Raw genomic sequence first — 12,798 nt, forward strand, 5'->3', positions numbered from 1 at the left:
CGATCATGCGGCCTTTGGGAAGAATAAGGTAGAACTATGTATGTTGATCTGGAAAGTGTCCATCATATATTCTTAAGTAAAAATGAAAACAATCACAGAACAGTATAAAATACCTAATTGCTACCCTAAGGGAGTGAAATTTGAGAATGGAGAAAAGGAGCATTTTCTATACATATATGTGCTTTTTTCCCCAAAGAATGCGTTTGAAATGCATTAAAAAATATTAGGAAAGATTCAAATATAATTTGTTATGTTTTTTGATTCCCTGTTCTGTGATTATTTCTCGAGAGTTGAACGGGGAAGGGTGGGCTAATGGAGAGTGGGAATATGTTTTTAATATTATGTGCTTTATTTTAAATTTTTGCAGGAAGCATGTATTAATTTTATAATAAAAATCAGAGAAAAACAAAACAAAATGTAAAAGAGATAGACAAAAAATAACATTACTAAAGTTGGCAGCCCTTAACCGTTTTCTCTTTAATCTCTGTCTCTGCAAATGAAAGAATGACAGAGAATATTTAGAAGCTGAAAACATTCCAATTAACCAAGCTTGATGGCATGTATTCTAAGGAATTCAGGGAATGGGAAGATATTACTGCAAAGCTATTAACTATTATTTTGTAGTTCTTCAGAAGGATAAAGGAAACTCTCAGAAAATGAGGAAGATCACCCTTCCACTCAAAATGAAAAAAGAATGACCTTGAGTTTACAGGCTGGACATTTTTAACTCTGTTTTTTTTTTTTTTTTTGCGTTATGCGGGCCTCTCACTGTTGTGGCCTCTCCCATTGCGGAGCACAGGCTCCGGACGCACAGGCTCAGCGGCCATGGCTCACTGGCCCAGCTGCTCCGCAGCATGTGGGATCTTCCCAGAGCGGGGCACGAACCCGTGTCCCCTGTATCGGCAGGCGGACTCTCAACCACTGCGCCACCAGGGAAGCCCTTTAACTCTGTTTTTAATCATTAAGATCTCTAAAGATCTTGGAGACGATCCTTAGGTAGAAATGCAGCTGCCGGGATAAAGATGAAGTTCTGGGGGTGTGCAGGAAAGGGGTGACACTGTAATGAAGTGTCCCCTTATTTTCTCCAGTCACACTCAGATGCGTGGGTCGCTGGTCCTTTGAAGGTGACTCTGAACAGGGGCAAACACACTAGGTGTGGAGTCAGGTGAGCTGGGTCACATCAGTTTGCTGCTTTGAGCATGTGGGGTGTGATCAGGACTCAGCCACAGAAACCTAACTCACCTGGCTTCAGTCAGAAGGGGTGGGTGTTGGCTCTCTCAACCAGAACTTCTAGCAGGATCCAGCTTATAAAGACGCCGACTGTCTTCAGCTCTGCGTCCTTCTGCATCAACTCCATTTTCAGTCATCTCTTTTCTCCTGTGGGTCCTCAAAGATTCATGTTCAGTAAAAAAGAAGGCCCTTCTCCAGATCACTCCCAGGATGACTTTTTGCCACCTCTATGGAGGTCACTGACCAATTTTCAATGATGCTTAGGCGGTATATTACTCTAATAGCCATTTGTGGAACCATTAGCTGACTCAGCTTCACAAGAACCTCACGCCCTAAGACCAGGGAAGTCAACTGCAATAAAAATTGGAACGGTGTTAGAAAGAGGGGAAACAGATGCTAGGCGAACAACAAATGTCCACTACAATCACATTGGACAAATCACCAAAAATACCTGAGTCTCAGTTTTCTCATCTCTATAATGGGTGTAAAATGCCCATCTCATAAAACTATCGAGAGGATTAAAGTAAGTAAACGAAAACATTTGTAATTCAGAGAGCACTGTGCAAATAGAAGATATTAATATCACTATTAACCTTGAATAACAGGAAGGAAAAACTAAATGAAAGAGGAAAAAAGTAGACAGAAATGAATCCAGAAGAAGGTATGTCATTCACAGGAGAAATGAATATGGCAGTGGGAAAAAAAATTAACCTGGGCCACAAATGAAGGACTAATATAGCAATCTGCTGAAGAATTATTCCTGGCCTTGGCACAGAAAATATCTGTCTGGAAGTGGGAGCAAGGGCAGTCTCAGCCTCCTGAGGATGAAGGGGAGCACTCTATCTCGGCAGCGGGGATGGGGAGCAAACAGTGGCGGGAACCCAGAACGAGCTCTGCAGACAGATATTAGGGTTCTTCTGTAGACAAGAAAAATGCTGAACTGTCTTCTCAAAACATAAATAAAGGCTTACTCGGCCTGCTTCTGTTCCCTGGCTCCCTGAATGGCCTTGTCGGCACTACACACATTTGGAAAGATAACGGCATTAAAGTTTGTTTTATGAAAAGCAAACATTTGTCCAACAGTTAACTCATTAAGGGCTGCATGGGTAGGGTCATTAGATAACACTTACTTCACTGGAGGGAATAGGCCTTTTCACTCCAGTGGTAGAATGGTGTCTCCATAGAGCGGCAGCTTTGAAGGCCAGCATCTGGTTTAAATCTCACCTCCACCAAATCCCTGCTAAGTACTTCAAGACCTCTGTGCTCCATCACTCTTATCTTTAGAATGAGGGTAACACAGATACTTGCTTTATGAGCATGATGTGAGGATTCAACACATTCACACATAAAAACTCCTCAAGTTCAAGCAACAAATATTAGCCGAGATTATTATCATAACTAGTCAATATCATAGCACTCAAGGGGATTGCCTGTCTATGCAGGTATGAAATCAAAGAGATCCTAAATGTCCTTTTGGTTGCATTATCTCCTAAACCGAATGTTTCCTGAGACGGAAGATAAGAAAAATGACCACTTATGAAGATCCACAAGGGCAAGACCGTCCTGTCAATCGCTCCATTCCTAGCACATAGAATAGTGACAGGTACACCTCAGATGCTCAGTATGCTATGTGTCAAGGAATTCCACGTGCTTCGCTTTACGTATCCCTTATAACCAAAAGGTAGATGCTAATCGTGCTTTTACACATAACCCAAATAAAACAAGGCCACCTTAAAAGAAGCAGGAATCTGATCTTCTGGCACTGAAAGCAATGTGAACTTTACTGAAGGTTGCATTAGGGTGGGAGCAGGATGGGGAAGTAAAGAAGGGATTACACTGCACAATCACCACAGACCCACTCTCCATAATTAAAATCTGTTCCTCGGGCTTCCCTGGTGGCGCAGTGGTTGGGAGTCCGCCTGCCGATGCAGGGGACACGGGTTCATGCCCCGGTCTGGGAAGATCCCACATGCCATGGAGTGGCTGGGCCCGTGAGCCATGGCCACTGAGCCTGCACGTCCGGAGCCTGTGCTCCGCAATGGCAGAGGCCACAACAGTGAGAGGCCCGCGTACCGCAAAAAAAAAAAAAAAAATCTGTTCCTCAACGATCTGCACATCTCCTCCCCTCTTCTCCCTCTCCACAGGGCCATGCTTTCTCAGCCACCTGGTGTTCCCTAGCCCTCTCTTCTCTCCATTTGCAAATTTTCCCCACTGTGGTAGTCCAATATTTTTCTTCTTTTTTTTTCCAAAAAAAAAATCTTTTCATTTATACAATATATTAAATTACTTTCAAGTGAAACAATAACATAATCCCCAATGTTCATGTTAAATGAGAGTCCTGCCGCCATCTCCCCCAAGGACCTTGGCCCTTCATTCCCATTTGCCTTGGTCATGCTTGCTTCTCTACATGGTTTCTGATAGCAAAGAAAATAGTTCCCTCAGATTCCACAGATCTCCATCCTGAAGCTTGTCCTTGTTTTTTCTCCCCATAAGTCAATGCTCACCACCACTGTGAATCTACTGTTTCCTCTAAAATCACTAGGTTCCCCCATTCTGCTCCTACATCTTCCTTTTTACACTCATCATCACAAAATGGTGGCTCCTCCTGTGTATCAAGACCTTTCACTTGGAAACTTTTCATTCTGGATGATTCGTTCTTCATTGTCTCCTCAGAGTCATTTGGAATAGATTCAAAACTATCCATTAGACGAAGTGAGAGAGTGGCATGGACATATATACACTACCAAATGTAAAATAGATAGCTAGTGGGAAGCAGCCGCATAGCACAGGGAGATCAGCTCGGTGCTTTGTGACCACCTAGAGGGGTGAGATAGGGAGGGTGGGAGGGAGGTGCAAGAGGGAGGAGATATGGGGATATATGTATAGTTGATTCACTTTGTTATAAAGCAGAAACTAACACGCCACTGTAAAGCAATTATACTCCAATAAAAACGTTTAAAAAACCCAAAAAAACTTTATCCATTAAAAAATGAGTTCATTCATGATTCCTACAATACACATTATTAAAAGACAAGGCTTTTATTTATCTATTTTATTAATTAATTAATTTTTAAAATATTTATTTATTTATTTTTGGCTGTGTTGACTCTTTGTTGCTGCGTGTGGGCTTTTTCTAGTTGCGGCGAGTAGGGGCTATTCTTTGTTGCGGTGTGCCGGCTTCTCACTGTGGTGGCTTCTCTTGTTGCTTAGCAGGGGCTCTAGACACATGGGTTTCAGTAATTGTGGCACGAGGGCTCAGTAGTTGTGGCTCGCAGGCCACAACTCTAGAGCGCAGGCTCAGTAGTTGTGGTGCACAGGCTTAGTTGCTTGGCAGCATGTGAGAGGCCCGCGCAAGGCCAAAAAAAAAAAAAAAAAGAATTTAATCTGTTTCAAAGTCAGTACATTTCAAGATTCTTCTTCTTAAACAGAAATGTGCTTTATTGTGAATATGTTTCTTTTGAAATTTTGATTATGTGGAGGATATTTAGGTATTCTCCTTGTGGGAAAAGGCTGCTGGACAAAAAGAACCAACTTCAGATGAAAGCATCCCACAAACTTGTTACCCTTGTATTTTTCTTTTGTTAGTGTTACCTCTGTCCTCAAATTGATCATCCCCTTCCCATTTTTGCCTGAACAAGACTATGTTTAGTACATGGCTTGTAAGAAATATCCATCATTAACTTCCCACATAATTCTTGATAAAAATCCAACTTTGGAGTTTATCTATTTGCCACACAACCCAACTGCTTCCCTCTCTGTCAATGGCTGGCTCCACAGACTGTGTTTCTGATGGGACACAGAATCCAAACTGAAAACTCACAGCCACCATGAGAGGCATAATAATGATGTCCACGTCCCAACCTCCGGAACCTATGAATATGCTGCTCTGCACAGCCAACAGGACTTTGCAGATATGACTAAGTTAAGGACCTTGAGAAGGGGAGATTTCCTAGAATTAGCTGGGTGGCCCCAATGTAATCACACAGGTCCATAAAAGTTGAAGAGGGAGGCAGAAGAAGAGACAGGGCGGAAGATGTGAGTACAGAATAAAGGTCAGAGTGATGGGAAGTAAGAAGCGTCCATCTGCTGCTGCTGGCTTTGAAGATGGAGGAAGCAGGCTGTGAGCCTTTGGACCTGGGAAAGACCAGGAAACGCATCCTCCCCTAGATCCTCCAGAAGGAAACACAGCCCTGCCAACATTTGCCTTTAGCCCAGTGAGACTCTTCTTGGACTTCAAACCTACAGATCTATAAGATAATAAACGTGTGTTGTTTCAAGCCACTAAGTTTTTGGTAATTGTCAAGAGCAGCAATAGAACGGTAACACAGCAGCAGTGACCATCAACACTGCAGCCATGAGGGTATACAGGGTAGGGCCATCTTTATACCAATGTCTATGGCAGACACTGGAGCATGCCTCTCTGATCTTCCTTCAAGAGAGAACCTGTTGTAGCTGACAGCCTCATGCTGCAGCACCTTTGGACCCACCACTGCCCTCCCTGGGCTGCTCCCAGCCAATGTGAGTGGTAGGAGTACCTGAGCTTGGCCATTTCTGCCCAACAGGGGACTCCTCTACTGGGCAATCTTTGGTCTGGGGCTCCCATCAGCCTGGCCAAGACTCCCTCAGAGCTGTACTGCAGACTGAAGCTCTTATTCAATCCTCCTTCCTTCCCACTCTTTCTTCACAGGTGTCAAACTTCCCTCCTCTGTGTCCTGCTTCCTCTCTTTTTTATTTTATGGGCATTTTCCGTAATAAATATCTGTACTTCTAATTCCATCTTGGCATCTGCTTCTTGGAAGATGCAAAATGACACATCGAAGCCCCAGCTCCTAACCTCCCGTGTCCTTGTAGTTGGCCATGAAAAAGGCTCCCGCTTGCTCCCTTCTGGCTCACCACTGCCCCTTCAAATCTTTCTTAAACAATGCAATCTGGCCTATCTGGTTTCTTTAATTCTCCTCTCCACCTCTCACCCTGGTGGAACCAATCCAGAGCCCAATAGCAGGCAAAGAATCCTTACTCATCTCAGGTGCATTGTATTGTGGAGTGTGTGTGTATGGGGGGTGGGGGGAGTGCAAATAGTCATAATCTAACATCTTTCCTTCTTTCTCTGTCACATGAAGATAAGGGACCCAAGGCTCAGAAAGGTTGAGTACTTTGGCCAAGGTCACACACTGAGCACATGATAAAATCACTTTCAATTCCAGCTCCAGCTGACAGCAAAGCCCATGCTATTTCAACTAAACTGTTTAACACTCTTGTGTGCCAGTATATTTGCAGGGACTCCCATGGGCTTTTACTCCAGGATTCAGTTGCATCTGGAAGAGTAGTGGAGAGAATCATATCAAGACCCTATTAACATAAGGAATAGAAAATCCTCCTGGGAAAACTCTTGTCCCAGGGTAGAGTCAAGTATGCAGATGTGATCCAAGCTCAGCAGGGTTAGCATGGAGGGAGGATTTGAACACAACATGAGATCCCATGGTCACTTCCATTGTCTGCCCTCTGACCCAGCACCCAGGGACTCACCCCTGAGTCCTGGGAAGATGAAATTATAACAAACAAGCTGTTTTTCAATATATTAATAAAGATAAAAACACCTAGTGTTAACATATCCAGTTTTAATAAAGCAAAGAAGAAAGACATCCAGGGCATAGACACAGTGTGGAAAATGTTAATCATAAATAAAGCCCCTCAATGGATCTGGAAAGCTCAAAATATGAGAGACTCAATGCAGCCAGAAGTGAGAGCAGGCTGAGATGGGCCAAAAAGTCAGTTCCTGCAAGAGAGGCAAATTGCCAATAAGACAGGAGCAGGAGGTGGCCAAGGGGATAACAAGGTAAATATCTGAGGGAGCAGCTGTAACACCAAAGTTAGGTTCTAGAATATCCAGTGTCTTACAGAGCATGCTCTCTATGGTCTGTAAGCAGCAAAGATCATTCCGTATGTATGTATTCCTCCTGCTTTTCTTTTCTCATTGTAAAGGGAGGTGGTGTTTCCTAGGTTTTGAGAACCTTGTTTTTGCTTTCAACTCCCAGCTTTGCAAGGTGCCTGACATGTGGACTGTGTTTAATAAATGAATTGAGAGACTTCCCTGGTGGTCCAGTGGTTAAGAATCTGTTTTGCAATGCAGGGGACGCCAGTTCGATCCCTGGTTGTGGAACTAAGATCCCACATGCCTTGGGGCAACTAAGCCCGAGTGCTGCAACTACTGAGCCTATGTGCCACAACTAGAGAGCCCACGCGCTCTGGAGCCCATGCACTGCAATGAAGAGCCCATGTGCCACAACAAAAGCTCCTGCATGCTGCAACTAAGACCCAATGCATCCAATAAATAAATAGATAAATGTTTAAAAAATAAATGAGTTGAGAGCTAGTTTATTTAAAAGTACACACGTGCAATCTAGACAATTTGGAAATTAAAGGACAGAAGAGACCATCCCCACCCCCAAGCTCCTGAACTAAAGAAAAGTATACAGGACTTCCCTGGTGGAGCAGTGGTTAAGAATCCACCTGCCAATGCAGGGGACACAGGTTCGAGCCCTGGTCTGGGAAGATCCCACATACTGCGGGGCAACTAAGCCCGTGCACCACAACTACTGAGCCTGTGCTCTAGAGCCTGCAAGCCACAACTACTGAGTCCACGTGCCACAACTACTGAAGCCTGCGTGCCTAGAGCCAGTATTCCATAACAAGAGAAGCCACCACAATTAGAAGCCCGTGCACTGCAACGAAGAATAGTCTCCGCTCACCACAACTAGGGAAAGCCCGCATGCAGCAATGAAGAACCAACACAGCCAAAAATAAATAAATTTCTTAAAAAAAGGAAAGTATAGAGTTTTCCAGTTTGTCCTAAAACCTGTGCATATGCTTTTGTTATTTTTTGGCTGGGGCCATCTCCCAGATTCTACATTGGTTGTTCAGAAGGGTCAGCTCCTTGAACCATTCACCAGGGTCAGAGGGAGCAATGGCAAAGATTTGAGGAAAGACAATGCCCTCAAAGATCTTTTGTGGGATCCAATAAATCACTGCTGTATTTGCACTGGTACCTGTATTCTTTCTCCATCCCCAATGTCAACTTCGATCTAGGCCTTCTCCTCTTACCACCATCTTTAATTCAGTGGACTCCAAAGTGGATGCATGAGATACTTCATTGACACGTAGGAAGTTCTATTTCTTCATTTCATCTTATCCTTTAAAATTTTTGACATAACTGAGAAATAAATAAATAGTCCTATACTGTGGGTACATGCTCAAAAGATGTTGGCTGATGGGGGATAGATGAAAAAAGTTTGGAAACTTGTTTTAGTCTCTCATACTTTGAGCTTTCCAGATCCTTTAAGGTTATTCATTGTTTCACTCATTCACTCATCAAATACTCATTCAGTGCCTACTACGTGCTATCCTCTGTCCAGGTGTGTGAATACAACATTAAAATTGGAAATTCCCTTGCCCTCATAGAACTTACTGGGATTTATAGGCAGTAAAAAAAAAAGTATTTAAAACATATAGTAACGGATACAGTTAAAAAATCAAGCAGTTCAAGGGGCTAGAGATGTTAGAAGGTGCTGTTTCAGATGAGGTGGTCAGAGAGCATATCTCTGAGAAGGTGTCATTCAAGTACAAGTTTTAAATAAAGTAAGGGGGTGAGCCAAGCAGGGACCAGATAGGCTTCTGTAAGAAAGAGACCCACACAACAGCTGCCTAAACAAGAAAGATATTCACCCAACAGACTAAATGTAAGTAATCCAGAGCTGATAGAATAAGAACCTGGAATCTTTCTCTGGCTTATTTGCCATCCCCTAGAGCAGGGGTCAGTAAATCATGATCCACTCATGGGCAAAAGCCAGTCCATTGTCTGTTTGCATCAGTAAAGATTTGTTGGAACACAGCCATGCCCATCTGTTTATATATTGTCTTGGCTTCCCTCACATTCCGGGTAGAGTTGACTAGTTGCAACAGAGAGCACTTGGCTCACAAAGCCAAAAAGATTTACTATCTGCCCCTTCACTGAAAAAGTTTGCGGATCTCTGCTTTAGCTTATGGTTTGGAGAACACATTTTAAGTGTCACCTTTCCCCCTCATTAAGCAGTTAGCTTCACTGATGAAGGAAGGGCCCAGCAGCAAAAGGCGTGGGCCATTTCCCTGGTCCTCATTGTCAAGGTCATTCAGAATGGGTGGGGATTAAGAGCATACAGTAAATTCTGTAACCTCCATCTGCTTTCTCCTCACCCTCCCACTATGGGATCTTTGTGTTGTGACCCCCATCAGACTCACCACCCTTGGAAACACCTTCACCCCACACACTGGTCCTCCCTCCTCAGTGCTGTCTAGCCTATAAGCCCCAGAGACAAGGTAGTGAGGCCCAGCTGGACGCAAAGGAGCTTCTGGTGTGCCTGTTTCCCCATTAGTGTAGGAGGGGCTGAAGCATGCAGGATGCTGAGCTACGAAGCCTATGAACAATTTGCTTCCTGAAATGAGAAAATCCCAGCAGGCCAGTCAGGGAGGCAGCCAGCAGGGCAGGAGGGTCAGAAGGATTGGTGGGGCAGATCTATCTGAAGTACCACCTCCAGCGAGCAAGCACCAGCAGGCCCTGGGCCCACGTAGCCCTCCAGCTTCACAGAGACCAGCGCCACTGTGGGCTCCACTGCCAGATGGCACCACCGCCATGATGGCCAAATGCCCATTAGAAGAATGTGGGTCTGCATGGTGTCAAGATTTCACAAAGAGAGAAAGACAAAAAGAGCCTCTTCTTTCCATCCCCTGTGTTTGTGAAGTTTGTCAAGAATGAAGCAACTCACATAACATCAGGGTTTGTGTCTGTGAAGTCTGACATCATCATATCTCATTGCCGGGCAGTGTTTAAGATCACAGATAAAATAAAGAGTGTGAGGCTTGAAATATGACACGTAGATTATTTTAAGAGGCCTCTTGCAAAGTTTTGGGGGGCAGGACCTTCTTCCATCTTGTAGCCTGTGTGATAACAGGATTCCCCTGCCTCCCTACCACCATCTTGGTGTCAAATTGGGAAGGATACGTGATTAAACCTGTAGAAAGAAGCCATGATGTGAGATGCCATTGTCCCTGGGACTTTATAATCCCTTAATCTAAAAGTGTCTATCTTGGGTCTCTGCATTAATCACACAATATGAAAGGTTGAGTTCAAGGAACCAGTTCCACTGTGTTCATCGTGGTGAAATGAGAGGGGAGAACTGGTAGAAGATTATAGGGAAAAAAAGGGGTGGGCGTGGGCCACCCTGGCCCATTACTAAAAGTCAGAGTGTAAGTCAGCAAAGCTGCCTCAAAGAAACAGAGTTGACAGACAAACAGTGCTGGGAACCCTCTACCTTCCCCTAAGTCCCTCCAGTTACCCAGCCCACCAATGTTTTTCTATTTACTGTACCAAGTCCATAATCGGGAAAACCATGAATGTGGTTCGTTCTATGAAAAATAAGACTGATAAGAGGCCATCGTGTCCCAACCCTGACCATCTGCTTTTTAACAAGGATGAGAGATAGAATCTGGTGCTCTCCCATGAGAGAGAGGCTTTGAGGGGGTTCATCTTCCAATCGATGTTCCTTGTGGCGGCTGCCTCCTTGGCCCTGGAGTTCAGGGAGGCACCCAGCATTCTGAAGGGTGCAGGGAGGGGAAATTAGCTGAGGGGAGCCTGGGAAAGGGATCCTACCCCAAGAGAGGAAAAAAAAGAGCGTTATTTTTTTTAAGTTTTTATGGTACAAAGGTGAGAATGCTTGATACAGTCACTCTGGAAAACAGTTTGGCAATTTCTTAAAAAGTTAAACACACACTTACCATAAGACTCAGCAAATACTATTCCTGGGAATTTGCTCTAGAGAAATGAAAACTTAGGTTGACATAAAAACCTGGACTTCGGTGTTCATAGCAGCTTTACTCATAATTGCCCCAAACTGGAAGCAACCTAAATGGTCTTCTATAGGCAAATGGATAAAGGCTCTGTGGTTCAGCCACACAAAGTATTTCTCAGCATAAGAAAAAGAACAAATTATTGATACACACAACTGGAATGGGCCTCCAATGCATTATACTGAATGAAAGAAAAGAGCATCAAAAGGTTCACACTGTATGATTCCATTTATACAACATTCTGGAAAGACAAAATGCTAGCGATAGAGAATAGACGAGTGGTTGCCAGGGGTTGGGGAGGGTGTGACTGTAAAGGGTGATACAAGGGAGTTTTTAGTGACAATCGAACAGTTCTGTCACTTGATTGTGGCTGTGAGTATGTGAATCTATACATGTCCTAAAATTCATAGAGCTCTATATACACACTCCCCCCAAAGTCTACTGTACTGTATGATCATTTAAGACATTAAAAAATTTTGTTAATACATCTAAAAAAGAAATGCTCTGTATGGCTTATGGAGACCTGGGTACCACTTTTTAGCAGGTATGACATACATTCATCCATCTATCAATTCATCCATCTGTTATCTATGCATTCATGCTAGGCAGGGATTAAGGATGCACAGACAGAAGGTAGAGTTTCTGCTCACAAGGAACTCATTTAGTGAAGGAAACCAAGACATATATACCTGACTTGAAGGTGGTTTGATAGAGGTAGGTACATGGTGGGATGGAGGTGCCAAGTCAGACTGGGAAAGTCAGAGATGGCTTTGCCTCAGAGCCTCTGTTTCCTTATTTGGAAGTTTGGAGGGGCAGAGTTCTTCCTGTCTTACCTATTCTAGAAGCTTAGGGGGGAATCAAGTTCATGAGGTGGTCTGTGACCTGTAGACCAAAGTTATACAAAAAGTCTTACGATGGGGTTTCCCTGGTGGCGTAGTGGTTGAGAGTCCGCCTGCCAATGCAGGGGACACGGGTTCATGCCCCGGTCCGGGAAGATCCCACATGCCGTGGAGCGGCTGGGCCCGTGAGCCATGGCCGCTGAGCCTGCGCGTCCAGAGCCTGTGCTCCGCAACGGGAGAGGCCACACAGTGAGAGGCCCGCGTACCACCAAAAAAAAAAAAAAAAAAAAAAGTCTTATGATGATTCAGATTCAGAAGGAGCTGTTTGATCTTTAGGAACAAATGGTTGGTTTTAAGAACAGTGATGTTGTAGGTAATGTTATAGCAGGGAGAAGACAGGACGTCTGTGCATCTTTCCAAGCTGTTATGAAAAATGTTTTTATAACTTTGCTTGAAACATTTTTTTCAATTTTTACTTCGGTTCAGGCTTTTCCTTCCTGTGCTAACAATTTGATTTCTTCAACATTGGCTGGAAGTGAAAATAAAACAGAGCTATAATAGAAGTTATAAACTAAAGTCAGATGTGACGTTTTTTCTACCATTCATCCTAAAAGATCTTTCAAACTTTCATTTTTGTTTTCCTGTAGGTCTGAAACCACTGGGTAAAAGTTGAAGGTAGGCATTATTTTAGCTCAAACATGGGGGAATCTTTTAAAGATTAGCAATGAATAATAATAATAACATTAATTACCTTTGAGCACTTATTCTGTGCCAGGTAGTGAGTCAAGCATTTTATAGTCATTATCTCATTTAATCCTAACAACAACCCTAAAGGTAAATGCTACTTCTA

Source organism: Mesoplodon bidens, assembly GCF_964165515.1.
Source record: "Mesoplodon bidens genome assembly, chromosome: 1".
NCBI classification, from domain to species: Eukaryota; Metazoa; Chordata; class Mammalia; order Artiodactyla; family Ziphiidae; genus Mesoplodon; species Mesoplodon bidens.